Source organism: Rattus norvegicus, chromosome 9 (genome assembly GCF_021556685.1).
Source record: "Rattus norvegicus strain SHRSP/BbbUtx chromosome 9, alternate assembly SHRSP_T2T, whole genome shotgun sequence".
NCBI lineage: Eukaryota > Metazoa > Chordata > Mammalia > Rodentia > Muridae > Rattus > Rattus norvegicus.
Window position 1 is genome coordinate 6235001 of NC_141542.1, and position 12171 is coordinate 6247171.

The window sequence follows — 12171 nt, forward strand, 5'->3', positions numbered from 1 at the left end:
TGTTTTTGTTACACAGCCTGGCTGACAGCTACACATCACAACACAGCAGAGGTCAGTCTCCTCATGCTGAATGCAGAAGCAAAGCAAGTGGGACGCCCTCCACTCTCCTGGCTTGTCAAGCTGTGCTGTGTGGATGCTGCAGGACTCTCCACTGGGCTATGGCTGCTGAGCATAAGACATTCCAGTAGGTTCTGTGGTCTTAGCAAAAAAGGCAGAGTGAATATAGCTGGGGAGATGGGAGGGCGGGGCTGAGATGTGTCCCCTGCTCTGGGCCGTTTGCACCGCTGCTGAATTCTCCCCAGCACTTTCCTCCTGCTCACTGTCTGTCCCCTACAGTCACTGCCAGGGACACTGTTCTGTTCCCTGTCTGGTTGCTGGGACCTTGTCTCTCTCTCTCTCTTTTTTTTTAAGATTTATTTATTTTTTTATGTATATGAGTACACTGTAGCTGTCTTCAGACACACCAGAAGAGGGCATCAGATCTCATTATAGATGGTTGGGAGCCACCATGTGGTTGCTGGGATTTGAACTCAGGACCTCTGGAAGAGCAGTCAGTGCTCTTAACTGCTGAGCCACCTCTCCAGTCCTGGGACCTTGTCTCTCTCTTTTTTTTTTTTTTTTTTTTTTTTGGTTCTTTTTTTCGGAGCTGGGGACCGAACCCAGGGCCTTGCGCTTCCTAGGTAAGCGCTCTACCACTGAGCTAAATCCCCAGCCCCGACCTTGTCTCTTATACAGTTGATATTCAACACCTGAGTGAATCACAGGCAGAGGGAGAAGGTTTGCTGAGGTTGTGGGGCCAGGTCTTCCCCCGACTCCCCTTGTTGAGGGCTTTTCTGTCTAGTGTGGGTGATGTCCTCTGGGCTACAACAACCTTCTTCCAGGGTTGCTGTGCTGGCATGGCCTGACAGATGTTACCCAGGTGGAACATCTGGACCCTGTGTAGCTAACAGTTGGTAGGAAGCAGAGCAGCAGGCAGCCCAGCGATGATGTCTCCATTGTGACACGCCCCCACGATCAGGCAGATCCCCCCTTCCCATGCTGACCCCCAGCACGGGCCACAGGGCCGCTGTGGACAGCTCAGCCTGGATCAGGTCGCCCTGATCCTGAGTCTAGCACCCTGTGGTGTGGTTTGAACATGTTAGATGTAGCCCAAGCCTTTCTTTGCACAGCCTCATGGCTGAGCCACACCCTGGCCTCCTTGACATTGTTTTGGGGGGACAAAGTCTGGCTGAGTATTCCAGGCTAGCCCCCAGACTCCTGTGCCGAGTGAAGGCTCTAGAAGTAGGAGGAACGTGTGGAGGCTCAGACTCTTCCTTAGAAGTTTTGTGACGTTAGAGAGAGCAACTGAAGGTCTTCCAAACGAATCCTCCCGGGAAGCGGTTTTATCCGGTCCCTGGGTCCCCTGGTAATCAAGGAGTTAAAGCCAAGATTCCCATCCAGACCTGGAGAAAGGTGCGGGTGCCCGGCCCTAGCAGTGACCCCCTGCGGCTGATCTTTGCTGGCAGCAGTCTCAGCCAATGAAGAAGCACAGCGGGTGCCGGGGAAACAGTTGCCATGACAGTAGGAGCCTCTGGTCCCTGGAAAGCCTGGTCTGAGGCTGAGGGGCTGGGGAAGGGGAGGGCGATGCTTGCTGAGTAACTATGGCAACTCTGCAGCTTCAGGGCACCTGGGTGCGCACACCTATTTCCCCTGAATATACCATTCTCTGCCTTGACTCAAACTAGGAAACTGAAGTCCATGAACACTTGTCACTTCCTTCTAGCTACTCTGGGTTACAGTCCTGGAATAAAAACCTATACTTGGTGTGTGACAAGTCCCTGGTGAGGGCAGTGTATGGGGGGATTTAGGAAACCAAAATGGGCTCTTGGGGGATTAGCTGGAGTAACCCTTGAAGGCTTCCTAGTGGAAGCAGGTTTATAAACCTCCACAAATGCTGTGAGGTCCCAACCGGGGCCACCTTGGTGCCCACTGATTCCTCCTCAAGGATTCTTGGCCAGGTGGTGGTGGTGCATGCCTTGGGAGACAGAGGTAGGGGAATCTCTGTGAGTTCAAGGCCAGCCTGGGCTACAAAGTGAAGCGCTTTCTCAAACTAACTAAATACTAAACTTGCAAATGGCCACTCCAATCCTTTCCTGCACAATCAGATGGGTCATTTAATTACAGGACATTTTCCGGTCTGCTGATCTGTATCTCGTGGCTGTGTCAACCATCCTCTCCCCTTATCACAGCAGCAAGAGCTGCAAGCCTCAGTCACCTCAGGTGTCTGCCCCAGCCCAGGCCTGGCAAGGTGGCGGGAAAGGCCCCAGACCTGGGCAGCATTTGCAAAGGCTCTGAGAACCTTGTGAGACACGAGGGAGACTTAAATGCCCAATGACAGCATATAAGTAGACAGGGACAAGTGGTACTGGGACACTGTGCTCTGACCCATGGTATGTCCCCTCCCCAGCTCTCTTCTCAAAGTCACCTTTGTACTTAAGTCATGTGGGTGTCTTCTCTTGATCCTTACCTCTGTCTCCTTAGGCTGTGAACCAAGATCGACCCAGAGTGACAATGACATGAAAATCAAGGTGCTGGGGAGGCAGATACTCTGAAGTCAACAGTGTGCAAGGCTCTCACAGACCCTTAGTTCGAATCCCAGCACCCCCACTGGGCTGCTCACACCGGTCTGAGACTGGAGCTCTGGCCTTAACCTGCCAACCTCACAGACTATAAAAATAAAGCCAGTTGAGAGCTGGAGAGATGGCTCAGCGGTTACGAGCACTGACCGCTCTTCCAGAGGTCCTGAGTTCAAATCCCAGCAACCGCATGGTGGCTCACAACCATCTGTAATGGGATCTGATGCCCTCTTCCGGTGTGTCTGAAGACAGCTACAGTGGACTTGTATATAATAAATAAGTAAATATTTTTAAAGTCAATTGAAAGAAATTGGATGGTAATCATCATTATTTCTCCTAAAAGGGTCTCAGCCAAGGTTCCAGAAGTTTCCGTGCTTAGAAATGGCTGCATCCAGGAGCTGACACAATGTGCCTTGTTATGTGTGAGAGTAGGTATTGGAATAGATCTCCAATAGGAATAGGCCTCTGGGGAGTAGCAAATCCTCCTGCCTCAGCCTCCTAGTACTGAAAAGTAGAAATCAATCTTTTGATTGCTTACAACTCATTCTGCTCAGCTTGCCATCCCAGACCCAGTCACAGTGGGAAGTTTCCTCACAGCAGAGCTAGACAGTGTTTGTCACTGGGATGAATAGTCAGAGCCTGACTAGAGCTTCAGCTCAGTATGGAAGTCTGTGTGATGTCCAGACAGTGTCTTGCCTTCTCTGTTTCTCCATTGTCTGAGCAGAGAGAATTTGATTGAAGGAGACAAAGTTTAGAGGTCAGTGGGGGTTGTTTCCTCCCTCTCAGCCTGTCCTAGAACCTGGGCTTCAGTTATAAAGAGGCCAAATCCCAGGTGGTCAACCACAGGGCCACACCATTAAGTCTATGTGACCAGCACAGAATACAGACAAGCCAATCTATCACATGCTCCCTCAGACCTGCTCAAGTCTCTCAATATGGTCATCCTCCCTGCAGGAACAGGGTGAGGGGTCACCCTGAAAAGAGTCAAGTCCCTCTGCCCACAGTCTCCACAGCTCCCACCTGCCCCAGGGTCACAGCCAAGGCCTCCCTGCAGTTGCTCCTGTCCTTGCCCTCCTGCTCCCTCCTCCCTGTAAACAAACCGCAGGGCCTTTGCACAGCCACAGTCCCTGTCTGGGGTGGATGCCTCACAGGCACCTCCTTTTCTTCATCCCCCCCTCTGCCCACACAGGTCCTACCCCACCCAGCGGCAGGCTCTCCTGCCCCTCCTACTCCACTCTCCAGTGTTTTCTTTCCTGCATCACACTTCTCAAGTGTCTCTGAATCACTGGTCCACCCCAGCTATGGTGAACACCAACTGCTGTCCAAGCCCATAGCTGCTGTCTGAATAGCTCAGAAGTTCCAGTGTGTGAATACAAGGGAACAAATAGGTGTGTGGTCCTTGCATCCACTTCCCAGATGAGGAAACTGAGGCACAGAGGGGCCAGGTTGAATGGGTCAAGAGCTGGGCTTTCATGGAATCACTGTCCACCATGAATCTGTTTCTCAGCTGGAGTTGGAGGTGGGCAGGGAGGATGGTGTGGGTGGAGCCGCCCCCCCCCATAGTCCTGACTCTCTGGTCTAGGTCACTTTGAGCCTGGTTCACACATCTGTTCATGGTGGGGGGGTGGTCTTATTCATTTCCATAGCAACCACACTGTCGCCTTTCTGAGTAGGGCTGAGTGATGAAAGGAAAGTCCCTTGCCACCCACGCCTGAAGGAGGGAGGGAGAAGGGGGGCTGTCCCTAAGGGAGACCTCTCATCACATGGCAGACTTTCTTAGACACATAGGCCCCAAAGGAGAGATTGCCTTGTATGCATTTCACTTCACCTACTGTGTGCCCAGGGTGGACAGAGCATATACAAGATAAATGCTTTGAAAGGGAAGAAAGGAAGGGGGCCGGGGGTGGGAGGTAGGAGATTGTGGGAAATGCTTACTTGCCAGCCACTGCCAGCATCTTATGTAGCAGCAAAACCTCTTACTAGTCCATCGTCACTGTCACATAACCATCAGCATCTCCTCACTGCTCTCATCTCTCCAGAGACAGAAGGGGGACAGAAGTTGGCTGGGGAAGCTGGAGGGGGCTGGAGGGGCTGCAGGGGGACTGGGGGCTGGAGGAGGGGCTGGATGAGGGGCTGGAGGAGTGTAGGAGGGGGCACTCAGTTCTTAGCTCACACTTTACCCCATTGATGAGCAGGGCTGCTCAGTTCATAAGAAAGTTGAGAGTCTGACAGGATTTTCCTGAACATGAGAATGGGCAAAACTGGATGGGACTGCTTACTGTCCGTGGGAGTGAGGTCCTATCATGGGTTGGAGAAGCACGCCTGAGCTAGAGGGTGGGTGGGGACATGGAAAGTCAAATCCAGTCCAGCCAGCTTATGTGGGGCTGACCCCTGATGTAGAAATAGACGCAGTTGCGTGAGGCCTTGTCGCCTTTACTTGAGGGTCAGGGAGTTGTGTGAATGTGTTTCTGCAGAGGAAGAGTCAGGCCAGCGGTGCTCGAGGCTTCCATACCCCAAATTGCTCAAAGCCCTTGGTCTATGGCCTCACCTAAAGGACAACACAACCATGTGTGGGATTGAGCCCTGTCCCTGGTATATCAGATGGGAATCTGACCTGGTGACAAAAGAGCAAAATGAATGTCTGGCTAAAGGCCTCACAGGTCTGTGCCAGGTGACCAAGTTCACCGGGTGGTATCAGGGTTCAGCAGTGGGGCCTGTGCCAGCCTCAGTTTACCCGACATTAAAGGGAGAAGCTGTGCTTCCTGCTGTGGGTGGTGGTGAGGAGCTGCCCATGGTGTTGAAGGGTTGGGCACACATGCCAAAGGTTGTACCTGACCTGGATGTGTGTGTTGTCCATGGTACCCCTGAGGACACAGCTGTCCATCCAGCTGAGTGCTTCTGATGTGTGCAGTGTAGCTGGGATTCCAGGAATCCCCTCTGGCTTCCACTTACTAGTGGGCCTTGGAGGGGACATTCCCTGTTCAAAGTTCGCTTCCAGCTGCTGCAGGAGAATTCCTGGGAACAGACACAGTCCAGCCACTCAGCCTTTGTGATTCATTCCAGCTCATCATATTCCTCTCTGCCTCTTTCTGCCTCTGTCTATCTATCTGTCTGTCTGCCTACCTGTCTGTCTGTCTGACTTTACCTTCAAAGTCTCACACACTTCCAGATGCAGCCACAGGAAAGGAGAAACCACAAACTCACAACACATGTATGCTACCATGCACCAGTCTACTAAGATTAGCAGATCACCAAGACACAGAAGGTTATCAAACCAGATACCTGCCTGACTTCCTCCATGCCTTTGTGTCCCTGTGCTGTGGTGTGTCTCTCCCATGCCTAATTCCTGAGGGCCCACCTCCATTCTGCACTGAAATAAAAACTTCATTAGCCCCTAAACACCTGGAGCAGGAACATGAGGCATGTGAATAATTTATATTGTGAGTAATTTTAATATTTTATAATAACTCTGTTGCGTCGTTTGGTTGTTGCCTGTGTGAGTGGTGTTAAGACAGAGACAGTGCCAGGCCCAGCCGCCAGCTCCACTGCTGATTGGCTCAGGTGACAGGTTTCTGAAAGAGAACCCAAAAGTGAGAGCTCAGCCCATTGAAGGTGGGAATAGAAAGGGAGAAAGGGAGAGAAGGAGAGCAGGAGACACACTTAGTTCATCAAAGGTGACCAAGCAGCACTTGGTGGTCCAGGGACCCAGTGAGCAATGGCTGTGCTAGGACCTCGGAAACCTATCTGTGTCCATCCACTCATTCATTGTTAATAACAGCCCTTGATGAATTTAAATTAAGTCCCACCTCCTAGCATTGGGACATAGTTCAGAGGGAGACCCCTTTACCAATATGTACAAAACCCTAGGTCCCATTCTTATCTTCAAAAATATCACCAGGCCTGGTGCTCACTGGTCATCCCAGAACTTGGGAGGTGGAGGCAGCAAGATCAGGAGTTCAAGGTTCATCCTTGGCTATGTAACAACTTCAAAGCTATCTTGGGCTACACGAGACTCAGTTTTTTGTTGTTGTTGTTGTTGGGTTTTTGTTGTTGTTGTTGTTGTTCTTTTTTTCCGAAGCTAGGGACCGAACCCAGGGCCTTGCGCTTCCTAGGCAAGCGCTCTACCACTGAGCTAAATCCCCAACCCCGAGACTCAGTTTCAAAAACTATGAATGAAACACAAACAAAAACTTTCCCACCACTCCAATCAAACACACTGCCCTGCTGTCCCCTGACGCACAAGTGTGTTTTGCCACAAAACCTTTGCACTGGAATTGCCCTCCTCCCCGTGCTCCCCTGACCGCAGTCTCTTCCATGACGAGTCCTTCCGTCACACTCCACATCCATATCTTACTGCAGTGGAAGCTGAGGAGATGGTGGCCAGTGGGAGGCTGCGTTTGACAGAGAGCACCATGTAGGCAAGGATTTGGTGCCAAGAGCTAGAGACTGAATCAGCGGAATTCCAGGATGAGCAGGTGGAGGAGTGGGCAGGGCAGAGAAAAAACAGTTTTAGGGGAGAGGGTGGTAGAAAGAGAGGTGAGAGGCTGTGGGAAAAGGCTATCAGGTAGAAAAACTACAGAAACAGGCTGGACCAGGGTCAGGAGGTCTCAGAAATTGGAATGGGTGATTTGGACACTACCCCCGGTAAAAGGGCACAGTCCCATTCCCTGTGTCCCTTTGTGGCCGAACTGTGTTTCACCTTTCTTATCATGGCTAACTTTGTGTGACTGGGTTTTCCATATCCTCTCTATGGTCACCAGTCCAATTTATTCCCACCTGAGGATCTCGTCGCATTCTACACCCCACCACATAGCCTTGGCTAGCCTTGACTACAGAAGGCCCAACACCCACCAATAATCCTCCATCATACATCTCAGTGTCCAAATGCCTGGAATGTGGCTGGCAGCCATGGAGCGTAATCCCAAGATTCCCTGATTGTGGGTGTGATCATGTGATATAATCTGGCCAATAGAATGTAGTTGAGAATCATAGGCAGGTTTTTCCCCCACGTGGGATCTGTCTTTACCTCCCGCAGCTGCTGAGGCCAATTCTCACAAACATAGTGGCTTTGAATAACACATTTCTTATCTTAGACTTCTGGAGGCTGGAACTTCAAAATGTGTTGGGAGGAATGTTTTCTGAGGCTCTAAGGGAGTAATGTTCCTTGTATTTTCCAACTAGAGGTACTGCCTATGGCAATGGGTTTAGAGTCCCAAAGCAGGCTAATCTTGGGATGTTATATTCTATAGTGAGAAACCATAGTTTCCCACTTGCCAGGTAACCTCAGTCTCAGATGATATCTCTGATCTAGCTGCTTTCTGATCCTCCTGACTCCTTGTGATGTCACTGGGACACCACATCCTCCAAGATAGCTTCCTGTCTCAAGAAATGGTGTAAAGATCCGTCCTTTCCTGTGATGTCATACTGTCATGAGCTGGAGAAATCAAGATGTGGACATCTTGGAAGAACCACAATTCAGCTGGCGTGGGATTGTTGACACTGTGTGGCTGTTGGTTGGGAGTTATTTCACACTGCCATTCTCAAACACCTGCTGGGAAAGGTGGCTTCCTGTGCCCTGGAAGACTGAACTATCGGACAGAAGGAATTGAGGCCAAGGGTGGAACCTGTGTTACTGCAACTGAGGAGTGGAACATACAACAAAGATACTGATGTTGGAGGTGTGGTGTGGTGTCCAACCCATCACCAACAGACAGGAACTTAGGTCGCCACCCTTGAAGACAGTTGTCGAATCCCGTTCTTGTCTATTTCCACTCTCCCTTTCTTGCTGTATTTCTTTCTGTTTCTCTCCCCTTCCCACCTTCATTTCCTGGCTCTCGTGAAGTAATCAACTCTGCCTATCACACTCTTCTGTAATGATTCATGGCCTCTTCACACACCCAAAACGTGACTGAGTGACCATGGGCTAGAACCTCACAATATGACCCAAGGTGACCTTCTGTCTTTCTAAACTAATTGTTTCAAGTATTTTGTTACACTGAATGAACACTGAATGGAACACTGAAGGAGATTTGTGAGCATCTGACTGGTGCCAGACTGTGAGATATGGCAGCAAATTTAACAGAAAAATAAACCTTCTATGCCTTCCTGCAAGCGCAGGTGTGTGCACCTTCCACACAGCATTTAGAAAGCAGAGGGAGAAGGATTGTGAGTTCAAGGCCAACCTAGTCAGACAAAGTGAGTCTCTCATACCTGACTCCAGGGAACCCCCAGTGGGGGGCTGGGAGCACAGTTGGGGTCTGAGCTTTTCCAGTCCTGTGATGTGCACACACCTGCAGCTCCTCCTGTGCACTGTGCACATCCTCCTTCCTGTGGGCACTGTCTCCTAATCAGTGTATGAACTCACCAGTCTTTTTGTCTGCACTGTTTTCCCTTTGAGCTTTTTGACAGGTGCATAGCAATCCCTCCCTGTGGCCTGCAACCTCATTTCCCACTGGCCACTACCACTGCTGTGCTGCTTGCACGTCTGACAGTTTTCTGACTGTGTTTCTAACTCCCCCAGCCCTGGCGTTTTCAGGCTTCTCCTTGTTGGAGACGCTTTCTGTGAGCTTGTGCTTCTAGCTCATCTTCATCCCCATGCTCTTTTTCCTCCATGTTCAACCTGGAGATCAAACTTGGGTTTCAGCTTGGTGTCACGTGCATCTCTCAGTTCTTGTTCCTGTTTTATTTTCCCCCTTTTAATTTTGAATGAGGGTCTCACTACATAGCCCAGGGTAGGTTAGAGCTCATCATTCTACTGCCTCAGACTCAAGTGCTGGGGTGACAGGAATGCACCCTTCACACCCAGGGTATAAAGTGTAACCTTAATGGGTTTCTCCCCAAAGACCGTGGGAGCCCATGAATGTTCTTAACTGAGCAAAGGTTGAGAAACAGAGATGTACACTGGACACTAGGACCTCCCTTTGAGCCTCAGTTTTCCCACCAATAAACCAGTTGAGGCTGAGGATGTCAAGAGGCTTTTCAAGCCTCAGTATCCAGAGTGTGAGGTCCCCAGTAGACACATAGACACTGACTCAAAAACCACCACAAGACTCACTGGGGTCCTGGACGGTGAAATCTGGTCATTTTTTAAATTCCAGTTGCCTTCCTTCATACTGTACCCAAAGCCACCTTCCCAAAACTCTAAATGGAAAGTAAATAGCACAGGAACAACTTTGGGTGATGAAATCTGCAATTCTGGAGCTTCTCCTAGAGATATTTACCCTCCCCTCTTCATAATGGCTTCCACAGCCTCTGCAGGCTATTAAAATGACATATTGGCCTAACCTGCCTGGGCTGCAACCCACCTGGGGCTGACTCCACATGAAGCCCCCTACAGCCCTCCCCACTGGACAATTATGTGAAGCCATCACTTTTCCTCTATTATGATAAATCATAAGGCTTCCATGTTTTTTATTGAAAATGCTTAAACTTTGTGTTTTACAAATATCACCATGCCAGGACTGGCTTAGCTCTTTCTGCGACTCTGCAGGGGTGGATCTGGAAAGGCTTTGCTAGGGTATGCTTTCAGGAGATGGTCAGGTTCCAGAATGAAGAACTGGAGGATTAGAGAAGGAACCTTACTTGTCTGGGATCACACAGAATTGAAGCTGTACTGGGTTTTCATTTTGTTCCTTCCTCTCTAATACAGGGACCACTGAACCATGTCCCCAGCCCTCACCATCCCCCTGCCTCAGCCTCCTGAGTGCTAGCATGGCCCATGTATATCACTGCAAGGGTTGGAATCTTACCCCCACCTTTTTTTTCTTTATTTAAAGGCCTCTGTTGTCACACCCAATTGGACATTCACTTTGTAAAGGAGAGCTGTACAGGCTGGTTTTGTGTGTCAACTTGACTCAAGCTGGAGTTGTCACAGAAAAAGGAGCCTCCCTTGAGGAAATGCCTCCACGAGACCCAGCTGTAAGGCATTTTCTCAACTAGTGATCAAGGTGGGAGGACCCAGTCCCTTGTGGGTGGTTCGGTCTCTGGGCTGGTGGTCTTGAGTTCTATAAGAAAGCAGGCTGAGCAAGCCATGAGAAGCAAGCCAATCAGTAACATCCCTCCATGGCCTCTGCACCAGCTCCTGCTTCCTGACCTGCTTGAGTTCCAGTTCTGGCTTCCTTTGGTGATGAACAGCAATGTGGAAGTGTAAGCTGAATAAACTCTTTCCTCCCCAGCTTGCTTCTTGGTCGTGATATTTGTGCAGGAAGAGAAACCCTGACTAAGACAAGACATGTGCACTGATCATCCATACACTTGGGAGATAGAGGCAGGAGTAGGTGTTTAAGGCCAACGAGCTACATAGTCCTCCCAATGTACAAGCCTGAATAAAGGAATAAATTAATGATGGTTCGGAAGTGGTCCAAATGTCCAAAATGTCTTGGTTGGTGAGGCACCACAGCCATCCTCTGCTGCAACAGGACTGTGTAGAATCCTCAGGGAAGTAGACATCTCTGGAAGCAAAACCAAGACCTCCCAGGTGACTGAACGCCCCACAGAGGCAAAGTTTTCCATCAAAATAAATAGCCTGATTACCATAATTATGCAAATATATGCTAATGGGACAACTATTAAAAGACTCCAAATGTCATCGAGGGAAAACATACCAGGTCTTGGCTGATGGAAGGTGGCGGCAGGGGTGTGGGAGGAGAGAGTGCAGTCAAAAGTTGGAGGAGGGTCAAGGGGGTCTGAGGTTGGACCATGGGCATCCCACAGACACACTGGCAAATGTGTCAATTGTTCCCAGGTGGACTCAAGTCTCCAAGGCTCAGCCTATGGGAGGATGCCCTGCTTCAAAAATTGGTCCCGTAGTTAGGGATGGAGAGGCATGTCTATCATCCCTGGACTTGGCATACAGGGATGGGAAGATCTCAGTCCACCTTGACAAACAAACGAGGAACTACTGATAGCACAAGAGTTACTGAAAGTATTTTCAGAGAAGAAAACTCAGGATCTGAGAGGGTGGGAGGCTTGCCCCAGGTCACACAGCAACAAGGGAGCAAAGCTAAGCACATCTTTTGCCACCTGCTTACAGCCAGCCCAGGACTTCCTGAATATTTTTCTTCAAACTTCACCTCATTCTGAAACCCAAAACCTATTTTACATGATATTGTTTGCCATGGCTGCGAATGAAAAGCTAAACTTACAGATGGGAATAGAATTCAAAAGACATCACCATTATGTGCTGGTGTCCCACACAGATACAAGTGCCTCCAGCGAGGGGAAGTTTAATTCATTCATTTTATTGATATGGGTTCTCCTTGTATAGCCCAGGTTGGAGCTGAACTGAAGGCTGGGGTCACAAATGTGTGACAACACATGCTGCTGGGACTCACTTAACCCAAGAGAGCCCAGTTCTTAGAGAAAGACCAAGAAGCTGATTAGACCACTGAGGTGTTCTTATGTTAAAAGAAATGATAGGGAAAGAGCTGATTTGCTGCTCACCAAATCAGCACCAGCACCAAAGGCAGTGTGATATATCATCAGAAACACTTGTTCATTGCACTCAGGGGCACCTACCTGATGGTGGGGGATGTTATCCACACCTGAGAACAAAAAA